The sequence below is a fragment of the Pezoporus occidentalis genome, unplaced genomic scaffold (genome assembly GCF_034315485.1).
Source record: "Pezoporus occidentalis ecotype Australia unplaced genomic scaffold, CSIRO_AGI_Poc_V1 ctg119, whole genome shotgun sequence".
NCBI classification, from domain to species: Eukaryota; Metazoa; Chordata; class Aves; order Psittaciformes; family Psittacidae; genus Pezoporus; species Pezoporus occidentalis.
The window spans coordinates 1,678,220-1,693,839 of record NW_026912983.1 but is presented as its reverse complement, the minus strand read 5'-3'; the positions used below and the strand labels follow the sequence as shown (position 1 = coordinate 1,693,839).

The following is a 15,620-nucleotide window of genomic DNA, read 5'->3' as shown; positions in this document are numbered from 1 at the left end:
AGGCTCTTGCACCACCACGAGCCCCTCGGTGGGAGCAGGAGCACAGCCGTCATTAAAGGTGCTGCAGCTCAACCTGTGAAGGGCCAGGTGGGTGTTTGCATCCCTGCCATGGGGTGGGAAGGTGAGGTGCAGGTGCTGGGAAGCAGGGGTTGTGTCCTGAGGGGTGCGAGCCCCCATGGGTACTGTGGGATGTTATCATCTGGAGAGGATGGTTTGGGAATGTGGGAAAGCATCCCCCGGTGCTCCATTCCACACTGGCTTTGACTTGGGGATGGCTGCGTGAAGCACCCAGTGGTGCTCCTCAGGTGGGGGGCCACGGGCATTGTGTGGGGATGTGGGAAGGGAAGATGTGCCTTGACCCTGGCCTTTTGGTTGCCAGCAGGTATCTCCTGAGCAGTTCCAGGTGTTTGGGGGCTCCATACGCATAGAATTACAGAAATATAGATTGGTTTGGGTTGGAAAGGACCTCGACATCATCCAGTTCCAATCCCCTGCCATGGGCAGGGATGCCTCCCACCAGACCAGGTTGCCCAAGCCCCGTCCAGCCTGGCATCTGAAAGGGATTGAAATGAACTGGCTGTGCTGCCAAGCTCTGACTGCTCTCGTTCTCTCCTGGTTTCTTGGTGTTTTGTTCTCCTGCTTAAGAAATCAAAGCCATAACACCTGATTTATTTACCTCACCAACCAACTCAAAGCCATAACACCTGATTTATTTACCTCACCAACCAACTCAAAGCCATAACACCTGATTTATTTACCTTTTTGGGTGCCGTTTGCTCTCTGGAGAAAGGTAGGGTCTGGAGAGGTGTGGTTGGTTTCTTTCTTTTAACTTGCTGAGGAGTATTTTGAACCTTAAAACTGATGGGTAGTGTAGGGGTATGAAAGGTGTCTGAGTTCAGCACTGAAGGAGACTGCTGAGGCCTTGGTCCCACATGCTGGCAGAAGGTATGAAATCCAGTTGCTCTATTTGCTTTAATCCTTACTATTAACAAGGTGAGTGTTGGAGCTACCTTGCTAGGAATGCCCTCACTAAATAGCAGATTTCAGCTGTATGGGGGTGACAAGTGCTGTATAAGAGCTGACAATAGGCATTATTGTTTGTAAGACATCATGTCTCCAAGGTAGGCCTGGCCACTGGTGAGAAGTAGCTGGCAGTTATTTATCACGGCTTGCTTTTAAACCTTTCCCTTTTGGGTTTGGAGGACGGTGCCCATGAGGTCGCTGCTCTCAAGAGCAGCCCTTTGGGTTAATCAGCAGCCAGGCTGTTTTCTTGCAGTTGAAGCAACGCTTCCACCTCCCCCGCTCTCCCGGAATAATGAGCGATGCAGCAGCTCTGGCACCGAGTCGGGCTGGCTTGCCGCTGCCGCTTTGCTCTGTGTCAGACTCCATTTGCACCGTGTCGTTTGCCGTCGAGATCTCCGGCTGCGTGTCTCTGGCTTGCAGGAGGAGTTAGAGCCCTGTGGCTTGTTTTATTTTTCACTCTATAATGAAAAATAAGATCCTTGCTGGGGGAGCTCAACGACTCATGTATGGGTAATGGGATATGGAGCTTTCCAACTGCGCTGCCTGCAGCACCCGGCTCGGGCGCAGGAGACCTGGCATTTGCGTTGTATCATTAGCTCCCTTTCAATACCTCAGTTTCCCCGCCTCTCAAAGGGGGTGATAGCTCTTGTCTCTTGTAATTTTTCTTAAGGTATGTGGATGACAAGTGCTATGTAAGAGCTAAAAATAGCCATTACTGTTAGTAAGACCTGCGTAGCACTATGAGACCAACCAAGATGCTGGTACTTTAGAAGTGTTCTCATAAGACTTGCCTTCTTATCCACCGTTAAATCTTGTCTGTGATGATAATGTTCAGGACAGTGTGTAGTGAAAATGAGAAACTCCACAGCACATGGACACAGGGATTGCCCCTAACAGAGAGCTGCCTGTTCGGCAAACTCTCTGTGCTGTGTTATTAAGTGGCTCCTGGAACAGAGAGTAGCGCAGCTTCTCTCCTTGTAAATTTGGAAGTGGAACTCTCCTTTCATCCCTGCAGATGGTTCCTGCTAATGTAGGCTGAGGCACACTGGCTGAGCACCAAGCCGGAAGTCTGCACCGCCAGTGCACGTGCTGTGGATAGGGGCCAACACAGTCAAGGCAGCTTCTTTCATCAGTGCTGAAATCAGTGTTTGAGCTGGATTTAATTTTGCAGTTTCCTTACTGAGTCAATGTGCTGAGGCTGAAGGGCTGTCAGATCCTGCCTAATGACGGTGTTTAATGTTGGGGAGCGTAACATGATAAATCAGAGTTAGTGGGAGAGGCTAAAGGAAGGGTTACAAGTATGTTATATATGGGCATTTTCTATTTACGTTTTCACATGAGAATTGTCTAATGGTATATGGCAAATGGAAGCAAGAATGGTACTTCTTCTTTAGATGCAATAGCCAATGCATGTTAAAATCTTGCCATAGCTCAGAGTGACTGTGTGTGGACAAGTGGATAATACCTATGAGCTGTCTCCAGGTTTTTGGAAAAGTGAAAAAGATGCATTAAAAAGTAAAAGAAGATGCCAGGAGGAGCACTTTTAAAGTCAGCTGCACACACAGTGCTGACCTCACCTAATTCAATGCACAGTCCAGTGATGTTCACTGTGTTTATCTATTATGCAGCTTATGCATCAAGCTGCAGGCAAGGGAGGGAATTATCATGGGGACAAGCTCAGCTGTGAAGCTACAGCGTGTGCAGTACCCAGGGGTAACTCCATGTGTGCACATCCTATCCCATGATAAACATGAAGTAGTCCAAGGTAGCTGATTCTTCAATGAAAACAGAATAAATCCCTATTTACTCTGAGATCAAAGCATGTGTATATGTGGACAGATAGGACAGAGGAGGTAGAGAGGTGGTCGTTCGCAGTGTAGTACCCTCCATGGTGACTTGTTTGTACGTGCTTTTAGTAGTGAAGATCTCATTTTAATACGTGCTGGCAGGTAAGCTAGGAGGGAATCAATACTTCTGTGTGCATTTTCAGCCTCAGACAATGGAGAGCGTTGCAGTCTGGCTGGACTTCACAAAGATACTGTCTGGCTGCAGGTAGCTGTCAAATGGATTTAAATGTAGTGGAAACACAACAGTATTGCCCAGTCTGGTGGTCCTCTGTCATTCTCAAGCAATGCGTGACCTGTGAGGCTCCTTTAGTGTTGATTACAGCTACACAAATGTAAGGTTAGATCTATACTGCAGGGAGAATGAAGCATAAGGTTGCACAGCGTGTCTTTTGTCTTACATTGTTACCGCATTTGGCTCTGCTCAGAAACACTGAGCATGTGTCTGAAAATTAGTAAGTTCCTTTAATTAAAAAAAGCCTTTTTTGAGGTTGATGGGGTATGAACAGTCAGGTACAAACTGGGGAAGGAGTAACTGGGTTTGCACTAAAGGGCAATTTTCACTGAGTTAAGCGAATTCTGCTGTTGCTCTTGGTCACAGATCGATGCAGTGGCTCTCAGAATGCGTTCTGAAGGGCTGCTTGTTTTTGATGACCTTCATCTGCTAAGTCCGTGGTTTAGACAGCAACAAAATTGACAACATCCCTGTGACACAGGCAGTGTTCAAGGTCAGGTTGGACAGAGCCTTTGGTGACATGGTCTAGGGTGAGGTGTCCCTGCCCATGGCAGGGGATTGGACCTGGATGATCTTCAGCTCCTTTCAAACCCAAACCATTCTGTGATTCCATGAATTAAAGTGCTGCTTTCATTTGTCTTTCTTGGCAGTATGGGCTCACAGATTTGCCTTATGCTTTGTGCTTGGTGGTGGGAGATCCTGATCCAAGAGACATTCCTGTGTGTCTTCTAGCCATGGTGCTACGTGTACCTCTCTCTGTAGCTCTGCTGTCTTTCCTGCCACAATAGGTTTTGTTGAGTGGAAGAATAACACAGGTCAAATAAGGCATTTGTTCACCTTCTGTCTGTTATTTGCTGTAAATAGTTTATGTGCCCTTGTTCTCTAAGCTCCTAAAGCCTCTCTTACGAAGTGGGCTTTGAAGATGTAACTTCAGTTGCTTCTCTGAGCTCCAGTATTCACAGAGCCCCCAGAACCAGCAGGCTGTAAATGCATTTTATAGCTGATGAAGACTGCTTAGTGAAAGAAGCTGTTACCTTGACCATTCAGAATGTGCGGTAGCTTCATATAAGACATGTGCAACATAGGAAATCCTGAGTACAAATGGCTTGGTGGATTGGGAGGATGTCTTACACAGAGGGCTTTTTCTGTCTTTGCTGAACCCTGGTAGGACCTGCAGGGCTTTGAGAGGGGGCTGCGAGGCAGCAAGAAGGGGTTTCCAGAGCACTGAAGATTTGCAGACCAGGTCAGAAGGACAGGCAGTGTTAGTGTGTTGTGGGGTTTGGTGAGACCGTAGTATGAAGGTCTATGTTGTAAATGGCTGAGATGGGAAGTTAGAAGGTGCTCCAACACGGATTTATGAGATGCAGCTTTTCTTCAGAGATTCATAAGGAGTTGCAGTTGGAGTTACTGCTAAGGCAGCAGATGATGAAGTGTAGGTAGGTAAAAATCAGTTATCAGAGACACAGCAAACTGGGACTTCTCAGCATAGGGGGAACTTCCAAAATGAAGATTCTGACCGAGCCCTACTGCAGAATATCTGTTGTGGTTCAAGTTGCTTTTCATTTCATAAAAATCCCTGAGCCTTTAAAGCAGGAAATATTTAGGAGGCAAAGGACCTGTGCCATGTAAGTGAGACAGGAGGTGAGGGAGAACAGCACATTGCTGTTCATCAGCTGGGGTGAATGAGCTCTGTGCAGAACCTGGGAATACAAGCAGAGACTCCAGAAGCTACTGAGGAGCAGCTGTACCCCATGCAAAGGGAGATCAGTATAACTCCCTCTGCTGAGCCTGGGAGCCTTCTTGTAACAGGCATGTCTGATCTGTGTGTTTCTCTTTGCCTACTCCAGTGCCTTTGGAGCTGACTGAGCTCTCGCTCTCAGATTTGTCTCTCATTTTGCTGCCTTGGGAAGGAGGTACCAGATGAAAAAAAGCCAGCATTTTCAGTCCATTAAGATAGGAACTCTAGAGAGAGCTGTTTGAATCTAAACGCAAACCTTCCAGCATGTCTGCTTCTCGCTTGTTAAAATTATATAGGGCTCCTAGAAGGTCTCAGAAGAAACATCTGGGAGGTGAAAGAAACCTGAACAATTCAAATCCATGTTTTCCTCCTCCCCAGAGACTGTCTTAGTCTGAAGTGGTAGGCTGGGCTCGAGAGGGGTTGTTGTCTAGCAGGACCACAGCACGCAGGGGAATAAGTAGCTGTGCCAGAGGAGAGAGCATGCTGTTTCCCTGGGCTCGGGGCATTCAGCTGTGCATGAGGGATTTCAGTCCTAGCAGTACCTTGGGGACGTGGAGAGCTCTTGTTTTAAACCAATTAATGTTTAGTGTTAAAATCATTATAAGCAGTCTTTACAGCTGGGACCTTGTTGAGTTTGGCTGGAGGTCAGGCCTACTTCCTATTGGAAGATTGTTTGCTGGTTAGAGAAGTCTGCTGTTAAAAACGTCTTCAGTTTCACAGGGATGTGCTTGGCTGGTGTATTTGTGCTCTTCTTGACAGAGGAAGAAGCCAAGGATTTATGGCCAGGAAAGCTGCCCATTCCTGGATTGTACATTCCAGAAATTGCCCGGGAGAGTTTTCATCGCTTAGATGATGTCTATCATTTTAGACACACAGATCACTTGCACAGAAGGAAGAGTCTTCAAATCTGTTTGATTTCACTGTGACTTTATTCATGTATTTGAAGAGGAGATTGCTAGATAGCACTGGCTGTGTTGGTCTCCATTAGTTAGTGAACACAGCACAGGCAGCCGCTTCATTAATAGAAAAAGAGATAATATTGTATACAGAGCTTTTAACTCTTCCAGCTGGGACAAAGCTTAGTGCAGGGAGTCTCCTGTTCACAGTGAAACCCAGAGGTTAGGACATGTCTCCACAGAAGCCTGGTTTACTCCGAGCTCTGCCTCTGTCCTTGGCCTTGTGCTGCTTTGCTAGTCAGAGGTAAATCAGTCCCATGGTGAGAGGTGCTGTGCCAGAAGCTTAGGTGCAGGTGTACACACAGGGAGCTGCAGCTGCCTAAAAAGCCACGGATTTACACTTTAGGAGCCCAGAACCATGGGGAGCAAACAGCAGTCTTTGTGCTCTAAAATATTGGCTTGCAAACAGTGCTCATCTTCATCTGTGAACTGATGAATTTACCCACTGCTGGGAGCCAGAGGGCTGGAAAGTGCCTTATGATTGCTCTTCCGAAAGGGAGAGCTGAACCTTGTTCAGTGCTGGAAGGCAGCTCGTCATGCCATGGGACAGAGTGGGCTGGAAAGAAGCAGAATAACAGAAGAAATGCCACTGGTGGCCTTTTGCTTCCTTCCAGAATGTCTCCATGTTGCAAAGCTCTTTAAACCGTGTGTGAGTCAGAAGCTGTGCGAGAGGGGACATAAGCCCAGTAGGGTGAGGCAAAGGACTGTCCTCCCTCCCTTTAACCATGTAGTCACAAGTAGGCTTGCATTTTGTCAGTCTTCTTACTGTATTACTGTGCCTTGGTATAGAATATGGAATTACTGAGTGTTATCACTGCAAGGAGAGGCTGTGCACCTCTGTGTTTGCACATTCTTCCATTTTTAACTAGCAGTTTTCATGAAGGAGTCTTTGAGAAATGATCCACCTTTGCCAACATTCTTGTGCATCAAGCAAGAATCATTCCTATTTAACAGACGAACCAAAGTACCAGTCAATATAGGAAGCAGGCAGGAGGGTGAGCACAGCAATCCCGGAAGTCTCACTTGGGGCACAGAATACAGTTATGTCCAAATTGCTGCACCTGGGGAATCTTCATGTGCTTTTGGGTGTCTTTGAACAGTCACAGCCCCAGGCAATGCTCTTGGTGGCAATAACGCACCAAGGACAGCCCATCTTTGTCAGCTCCTGTATCAATTGCAGGATCTAGGCAGGCAGAGAGACAGGTTAATAGGTTTCCTGTTCCTGTGAGCCCTGTTGTGACAGCTGGTCAGCTCTGGCTGCAGGCCTTCATAGCTCTGAATGGCAGGCCATAAATCAGAGCTGGCACTTAAAAGAAGAACTGTAATGAAAGCTGAGAGATTCAAGGAGAATTCTTTTCCTGAGTCCCATCCCATTTTCACACGTGCACGTACAGACCCTTGCCCTGTCCCTCAGAAACATTTAACCAGGCTTCACCTCTCTGGGAAGACAGACTGCCTGGTAAATGAGATGTCACAGGCAGACACTGCCCGAGCAGTAAGGGGATTATTTCCCAATTATTTGAAATGACTTGGCACAAGCACAGAAACCATAAATAATAAGGAGCACTTTGGAAAGTTGGAGGCAGCCTCAGGAGCCTGTGGGAGCTTCCCAGTGCAGAGTACACACGCAAGGGAACTCCATCTCCTAGGGTGTGCACTGCAGAACAAGTGGGTCACCAAAGCAATCAGCCCAGGGCAGTTTGTTCTGTGTGGCTCCCAGATCACTGCTGGCAGTGGAGGCTGCAAGTGAGTCCTGTCTAGTTGGTGTGGAATTGAGTGTGAGATGCTCCAGGCTGACCACCAAAAGCAAGTTAGCATAAGAGGTGTGTGAAATGCCTTTTGCAAAGCACTTCTGGGCTATGAACTTGCAGTGACAGCTTATGGCATAGGACACTTGGCCCAAGATGCAGGTGGCTCTCATCTTGCAGTAGATGTTTGCCTACTGCATACCTTTTTACTCTGCATGGAACTAGATGAACTTAAGGTCCTTTCCAACCCTAACTGTTCTGTGATTCTCTGTTTGTTGGTGGATATATTTTACTGGTATCATCTAAAAGATGAGCTTTGTTTTCCCACAAATTACATGGAAGTGTTTGACTCTTCTCTGGCATTTGCGCTCTGCTTGTGCCTGTTCTTGGAATACAAATGTTATTAACAAGAATAACTTGAAGAATGAGGAGTCCTGCTGCGAAATCACCCTTGATTGCCATGCCCATTGCACAGTCCCCTCAGTGTGGGGCTGTGGAGGCTGTTTTTGCTGTGCCTTACAGGCTTTCCTAATACTAAACCACTTGTTTAATTTATCATTACTTCCTGTATTGCAGGAGGCAGTGCAGTCCCTCACTGGGGCTGATTCAACAGCCTGTCAGGTCTGTCTTTAACAGCTCTGCCCCCCAAAATGCTGCTTCTCATGCTGAATGGCTTTCAGTATGAGGAGAAAAGGTGACATAGGAGAGGAGGAAAATGAGAGAACATGCAGGTGACTGTCAAGGCCGTCGGCAGATAGCAGTACTAGAATAGGATATCAGTCTGTAGACTTCCAGATCCAGTTAAACTGAAAGTTTTCAACTTTTGAGCTCCTCACCTGTCTGAAGACTGCAGTGTATTGGGGGGAATATTACAGTGATACAGGAATAAAAACCTAACAGGCTTTGAAGACTTTCTTAAAGGCAAATACGGTTCAAAGCAAAACATTTTGGTCCATCTGTGTCCCATTACTAAGCTGGGGCTATCATCTATTTTCATTAGGCAGGGCCTGAGCATGTGGGTGTGGACAGAGGCCCAGGCAGCTGCCCTGGACACCCGGCTAAAAAGCACCATATGGAAAAGCCTAATGTATATTAACAGGCATCAGAGAGCAAAATTGAAAGAATAATGGCCCATCCACATGCGGTAGCCTCAATGAGACAAACTCTCAGCACCAATCTGTCAGCTGCAATTTTGGGTCATTACAGTGCTGCTAAGCAGAGGCTAACAGACAACTTGGAGTAATCTGACTTCAGCAAGAAGAATTCTTCCAGCCATGCCAGCTCTCTGGCTCAGCTTCCTCTTTGCTAACATGCATCAAACCAAGTATCTTCCTTTCCTCAGGGATTCTTCCTACCCGGACTCAGGGGATCCCAGCCAAACATTTAAATTGCATGCAATAAGCTTTTAATTTGCTGGCTGCTTGGTGGCTCTGTGTTTCTCTTGCCTCTTCAGATAAACACATGCTCTAGCAAGACTGATTCCCTTTTGCCTGCCCCACAGAGGTGTACCTGAAATACTTCCCTTTTGACCTGACAGAATTTCTTCTTTTAGTTTTCATTGTTAGCCAAGGAGGCTCAGAACTTAGCTCAAACCATTACAGGTTGCCCAAAGAAGTGGTAAATGCCCCATCCCTGGCAGTGCTCAAGGCCAGGTTGGACAGTGCCTTGGGTGACATGGTCTAGTGTGAAGTGTCCCTTCCCATGGCAGGGGTTTGGAACTGGATGATCTTAAGGTCCTTTCCAACCCAAACCATTCTATGATCCTGTGTGCTGCGAGTGCCTTGGCATTCAGGTTGGAATCCAGCTTAGGTCCCGTATCCTTGTACCAACTTACCTCTGCATATAGCCAAATTATCTTGCTTGCCTTTCTGGTGCATTGCTGGAGCAAAGTAAGCTCTTGCAACTGTTTGGTTGGAAGTCACTGGGAGATATTAGGGCTGAAGCAATTTCACTGACTCTGTGCCTGATTTTAAATTAGAGGGCTAGAGCCTCCCTTCGCTTGCCAGCAGGCACAGTGCTTCCAGGCTACATCAAGTTTCTAGGGGGCTTTTCCTCCATACATCTTTGAAATTCAACAAGTGGCTGGCCTGCTGTTAGAAGGTAAAACCAAATGGCAATGTGTCCTGCAGCTGTGAAGAAGTCACATATGTGATCATTTGTGCTCAGCAGTCAGGTATCCTCTTAATCCAGGGAGTAGTTGAGTACTAACACCTGAGCACTTGGGTTTGTACAGCCAGGCTCTGAAATGCAGGCATTTCTGAGACACCATCCAGGTGCTGTGTTGGCACGAGCTCCTTTGTAATGCTTCTGTTTAATTGTGTTTTGTTGAAAACCGTGCTTAAAAGCTGTTACTTTGTTTTTGCAGATTCCCTCTATTGTTCAGGATTTAGTCATGACTCCCACAGAAACTTCAGTATGTGGATTTCACACTGTGATGAAAAGCGAGGAGAGGGAGGCCCAGGTAAGTGTCCCACTCATTTGAAAGACAAAGTTAAAATTCTCTATAAAACGACAGCAATCTCACCTCAAATCCAAATGTTTGATATCGCCCAAAACAAAAGCACAGAGGATCAAAGGATGTTTTCCTGGTTATTCCTTTGTATAGGTTTCTGTGAGAGTAGCAAAAACAAGCAAAGAGGCTGAGGAGTACAATGCCTATACAGCACAAAACTCTTGCCCTGCATTTTCATGAGCTTGTTTGGGTTTTGTTTGCTTGTTTGTTTTGCCTAGGGCAAGAAACAAGAGCTTCAGAGTGGAATTCTGGCAAAAATGAGCTTAGACCTAGACTGAAAGACACTGTTTGGGCTGAACACTTCCAGTTCTTTTGGGCAGAAACACACTTGACATTCCTGCTTTAAAAATAAGATAGGTAAGGCCAGCGTTTGTAAGGGGCAGTGCGTCTAGAAGGTGCCTAGTATCTAGAAGGTATCCTAGTTTCGTCTCTAAAGAGAGAATACTCAAGGATCTCAGACTTCTTTGAAGGGGTATTGATTTGAAAGGCACGTTATTCCACTAGTTAGCACAGCTGGTTGCTTGTAGGTTTATTTCCTGGAGTGCTGTGGGCATTTTAATAGATGGTTCTGATTGATGCAAATGTAGCCTCTGACATGGCCTTCAGTCTATTTTCTCCAAGGCAGGAATGAAGTTGTGTATATTCAGTGAGGGATTTAGCCAGAGGGAAGATTTGTCCATTTCAGTGTATCATACTAACTCTTTAAAGCCTGAGCAGTAGCTCTTGCTTTGGGTTGGCTTTATTGTTTGTCAAGATTAGTGGGGGTAATAGCCTCTTTGTTAGAGAAGAATGCAGAGAAAGAGAAATGGTGAAAAATGTTTTGAGTTGAACAGAAAATGCATTTGGATGTATATATGGACAAAGAGCCTGTTGCAAGTGGCTTTAATGAATTTGCCAATCCTAATGCTGTTGAAGCCTATTCTTCAGCATGTTTCTCAGCTTCTCCCTCTTCCTGAGGGAGAAAAAGCTCAGGAATTTACTGTCTCCTCCAGTCTCAGCAAGTTATACATTTGGGAGTTGAATACACTTCTTCACAGGGTTAATGACTGCATGTAGAGGAAGAGCAGTCATAAAAGAGTAAGGAAGAAAGAAGGCAGATTGAAACAGAGAGAATCAGCCAAGCTCTGACTTCCAAAGGCAGACCTTGTGCACTTACCTGACAGCAACTTGTCTGATGTGGTTTTGGTGTGGAAGATAAAAGTCTGGGTTCCCCTTCTCTGCAAAACAGGGCTTCATCCCAAACTTAGTGATGGTCACTGTCTGCAGATAGGAGATGGTTTAAGCTTTGTGTAAGGAAGGATGTAACAGTGGAGGGCTATATGGAAACTAGCAGGAGACAGTTTGTTTTTCAGTTCTCTCTTGGCAAAGAATGATTTTGGAGAGAGGTTACTGCTCAAGTGGAACCTGTCATTGGAGACTGCCATGGAGGGAATGGCACATGCCAGTAGCCTTCTCTAAGCTGGCAAGTGACTTTCCAGGCCTTCCAGTCATTGTGGCAGGTGTGTAACCCCAAACTACTCTCTCTAAGTGATCTGTCATTCCCGGGTGCTGTTCTGGGAGCTGAAAAGTCTCATGATTACTTCACAGGGCCAAGCTGCTTGCTGGATGAGGCTGTGGTGGTCAGGAGAGGCTTTGGTCAGCTTCACTCTATTCACAATAGGGAGTTACAAGATCAGTCCTTGGTTGCTCTTTGTGTCCACTAATACAGAGGTTTATTGTGTTTTTCTTGCTTTTCTCTGTTGTCACCCCCAGTCTGCCTTCCCTGCTTTGAAACATGTTGGACAAGAGGTACATGTTAGACGTGTGTTACTCACCCACCCCCTTTGTTCCTCTTAGCTGTTTGGAGGCAGGCTTACCCAAGGAAACTCTGTTGGCTGTGCCTGTAACGTGCGTAGCATCTTTGCTTGGAGAGAAGACAGCACGGTACTTCACAGCTTTGGCTCTAGCTGCATCTTAATTGTAACCAAATTCTCTTCCCAGCACAAACAGCTGCTCCAGTGAAGTCACAGGCTTGGAGCCAGCCCAGCAGACATGCTGCAGCTACCAAGGATGTGGGTGGGAGTGAGACAGTAGCTGTGTGAGCTAGTTCCATTTTTCAGAGCCAGGCTAATGGCACTGGGGAGACAGGCAAAGGGGAAAGAGACTCTGACCTACACAATCCGTATGCTGTCCTCCCATGGCAGAGTGGGAGTTTTTTCCAGGAGAAAGCAGAGTGATGTGACCAGCATCTTGGGTGCTGTCACATTCTATTCCCAAGGGGGTGAGTGTGTGCAATGCAGGGGTTTATCCTGGAATTTGTGTCATCATGTGCATACACATACTGTATACCTCCATGCTGTGGTTGGAATGGGCTAGCATACATGAAAATGGTGTACTGTTAGGTTCTGCAGCTGTGTAGTTGAACAGGAGTTACACAGGAGCTTAAACATTGGCATTTTGAGTGTGTATTCTTACATAGGGTGCAGACTGTGTGTTCATGGTTTCTAACATACACATGTGCACAAGCACACGTGTTCAGAGACATGCTTTGAACTCTAACCTTCGTGGTGCTCCTGGAGAGTTCATGTTTCCCAGCCTGAGACCAGACCCAAACAGGTGATGGTTAACCTTGTTTTTGAGAGGTCTCTTCATGCCAGAGGAGCAAAACAATACGAGGAATATAAAACAATGAAGTAGCAGTAGACAGCATGGGAAGAAATAAAGCATGCCCTCACTGAAGGAAGCATTTTGCCCCGTTGCATGAGCTTTCTCTCCCTGCTATTTTCCCCCTGGCAAGATGACTTTTTTCCCTGTTTCACAGCAGCCAAGCTCTTCCCTGCTCCACTCCATGCTCTGCTTGCTCCGTCTGTGTGCTTGTCTTTCGATGTCAGTCATGCTGTTTGATTTGTAATGAGGAAACAGAATGTCTTCCTCTGCTGCATTCGCTCCCCCCCCCCCCAGTCCTCTGAACCCCTCAATGCAGGAGGATTGGATTTAGCCATGGAACAGCAAGCATCCAAGCAATCTCTTAGGGCTCTACAGAGGCAGCTGGCATTTGAGAAATAAGGGGCAGTGGGGAGCAGTGTCTTCAGGGATCACAGCAAGCAGCTATTAACGCTTATTTGCTCTCCTGGTTTGTGACGCAGGGTTAGCCACTGCTGTCTTACATGACTGCACTGTCTCATCTTGAAGCCAGGAAGACCTATAGGTGCTTCTCCTCCACTCATTAACTAGCCTCTTGCTTTGGCAATGTACCTGTGTTTTGGATCTGGAGGCATGTTCAGATGCTTGCTGTCCTGTTTATTACACCTGCAACATCTGGTCCTGATTGAAAAGCATTGCAGTGCTTTTCATGGAACTGCTGTCAGAATGCAGGAGCTGCCTTTCAAAGGCCCAGAGCTGATTTTCTCCCCTGGCACAAGGTGATTTTCTGAGGCAGTGTGTGGTTTTGCATGGTCCGTTTGAGAATAGAGCTGTCTGGGACTTTTGTGATGAAGTGGATGTGGGGCTGTATTGACTTGGTTTTTACAGGATCTCAGAGTTTGTCACAGCTGAAACTCTTTCTGTTGGAACAGAGCTTTAGCAGCGTTTACCTCAGGTAACATTTTTGCAGTTTCAAAACTTGGGATCAGGGGGAAACGTGAGCTGTAGAGCTGCCCCAGGACTTAGCCTGGTTCTCACACATGGAGGCTTTCACTGTGCAGCTGGTTTCTAGCCTTCTCATTTTGTCAGTTGGTTCCTGCTGCTGGTTTTGCAGGGAAAGTGGAGATCATGTCTCTGGATCTCAGTGGTACCAGCCTGAGGGGCTCTGTGTTGGCTGAGCAGCTCTGCTCTTGCTGAGCTTGGCTTAGCTCTCTGCACTTGCTGTTGCACAGGAGGGATTTCAAAGGGTTCCTTGACAGACATCAGTGTTGAGTAGTAAAAGTATGTTTTGAGGGACTGTGTGGGGTCTGAGGGAGAGTATGGGCTCGTATGGGTTCTCTCCAGTATCTCTCCGTCATTCCCTATTCCTTCATTCCATTGATGTTTTCTTTTTTCCCAAGGGGAAGTCCTTTCTCTAAACCTTGGCTTTCACATGTGTTGGTGTTTCTCTTGAAGATGATGGCTTGCCTTTGTGCTAGCTCAGCCCTCAAGCATGGGAGCAGACAGAGAAGAAGACAGCAGGGCAGACTTCTCAAGAGGCATCTGCCATTTCAGATGCCACCCAAGCTTCCTAAAGTAGATCAGTAACTCGACAAGTTACAGAGCACTGGAAACTGCAGTGACATGGATGAAGTCCACTCAGCCTTCAGGCTGGCTTAGTCCTGTGGATCAAAAGGGAAATTCTGGGCAAGAGGAGCATCTGTAGGGCCTGAGGTTGGCTGTCACTGTATGCTCAAGATACTGCTGCACCTGGCTAGCTGATGCCCAGCAGCCTTTTGGAGGCAGAAGGTTTGTGGGCAGTGAAACAGGGACAACGTTTTTGGTGTTGTTCAAATCAGGTGCAGAGGACTAAAATCACAGCAGTCTGGTCTGTCCACAGACCATGCCAGTGTGTGCACCCAGCGTTCAGCCTCTCAGGATTACAATTTATTAAGCCAGCTTTCTTATTTCAGTGCTGGGCAGCAACTGTCAGCCTCGGGGGCCTCATCACATTCTGGGGTTGTGAGAAACTTTTCAGCCCTAGGAGCAGAATTGACTCTCCATGCCTCTGCTACTGAGCAGAGCAGGAAGCCTCATGTGGAATGCTTCTGGAAGTGCTTATGTCTGTGGGAATCAGGCACCAGCTCAGTTAGGCACAGATTATTTGCAAAATATTCTTTTTCTTCCCTTATTTCCAGCCAGTGTAAAGTCCACATCTTGCACGTGTTGGTAGGGTCTTTTTAGCAGCTAGTGGGCCATGGGAAGAGCTAAGTCCCCTCTGGGTTCTTGTCTGTTAACCATGCTTGCAATGCAGTTAGTTATTGCTGCTACTAGTTTCTCCTTCACTTTTATTAAATAGTGTTTTCTGTTTGCAGTCTGCTAAATGGTTTGTTGGCTTTAGTTTTGTTGATGTAATAACTCCTGCTTTCCTGCCAGCACCAACTTCATTGCCTGAGGTAATGGTTTTTGGCTGTTCAAACCTGACTATCAGAAGGTGTCCATTTAATTACAGAGTATCTCAGTATAAATTTCCTGCCAGTCCCTGTCCAGTTCAATCGTCTGTTCCCTGCTGCAAATCAGTTTTCCTGCTCTCTGTCCATTTTTCCCAGGGAATAGGTGGGACCTAGCGTTGGCATTAACGTATCTGTCTTTTCACCCTCTATAAATAAGTTTAGAATTATGTCTATATGTGCTGGAATAGGGTTTTTGTGGGAAACCTAAATGCTGCCTTGGAAAGAAGCCATCTGCAAGGAGTTGAATTAATAAAGCTTTATGTCCTATAGCATTGGCTCTCCAGGTTGAATTCCCTGGGGTCTTGTAGTGGTGTGAAATCCCTGTGTGGATCTACAAATGTTTAAAAGAAATCAGAGTTCATTTTTCCTTTTTTTTTTCCTTTTCATAAGAGAATCCCCGGTAATAGGGATTTGTGGTGTTCCAGGATGGGGGAGGTAAAAAGCAAACCC

At 46.5% G+C, this 15,620-nt stretch overlaps 1 long non-coding RNA gene across 1 annotated transcript; it reads left to right on the top strand.

Annotated features, from left to right (window-relative positions):
• Positions 1-801: 801 nt before the first annotated feature.
• Positions 802-15,433, top strand: LOC134156593 (uncharacterized). The gene is made up of 3 exons (XR_009961965.1): positions 802-945; positions 9,910-10,005; positions 14,079-15,433. It is a non-coding gene; the product is annotated as an uncharacterized LOC134156593 (long non-coding RNA).
• Positions 15,434-15,620: the final 187 nt, after the last annotated feature.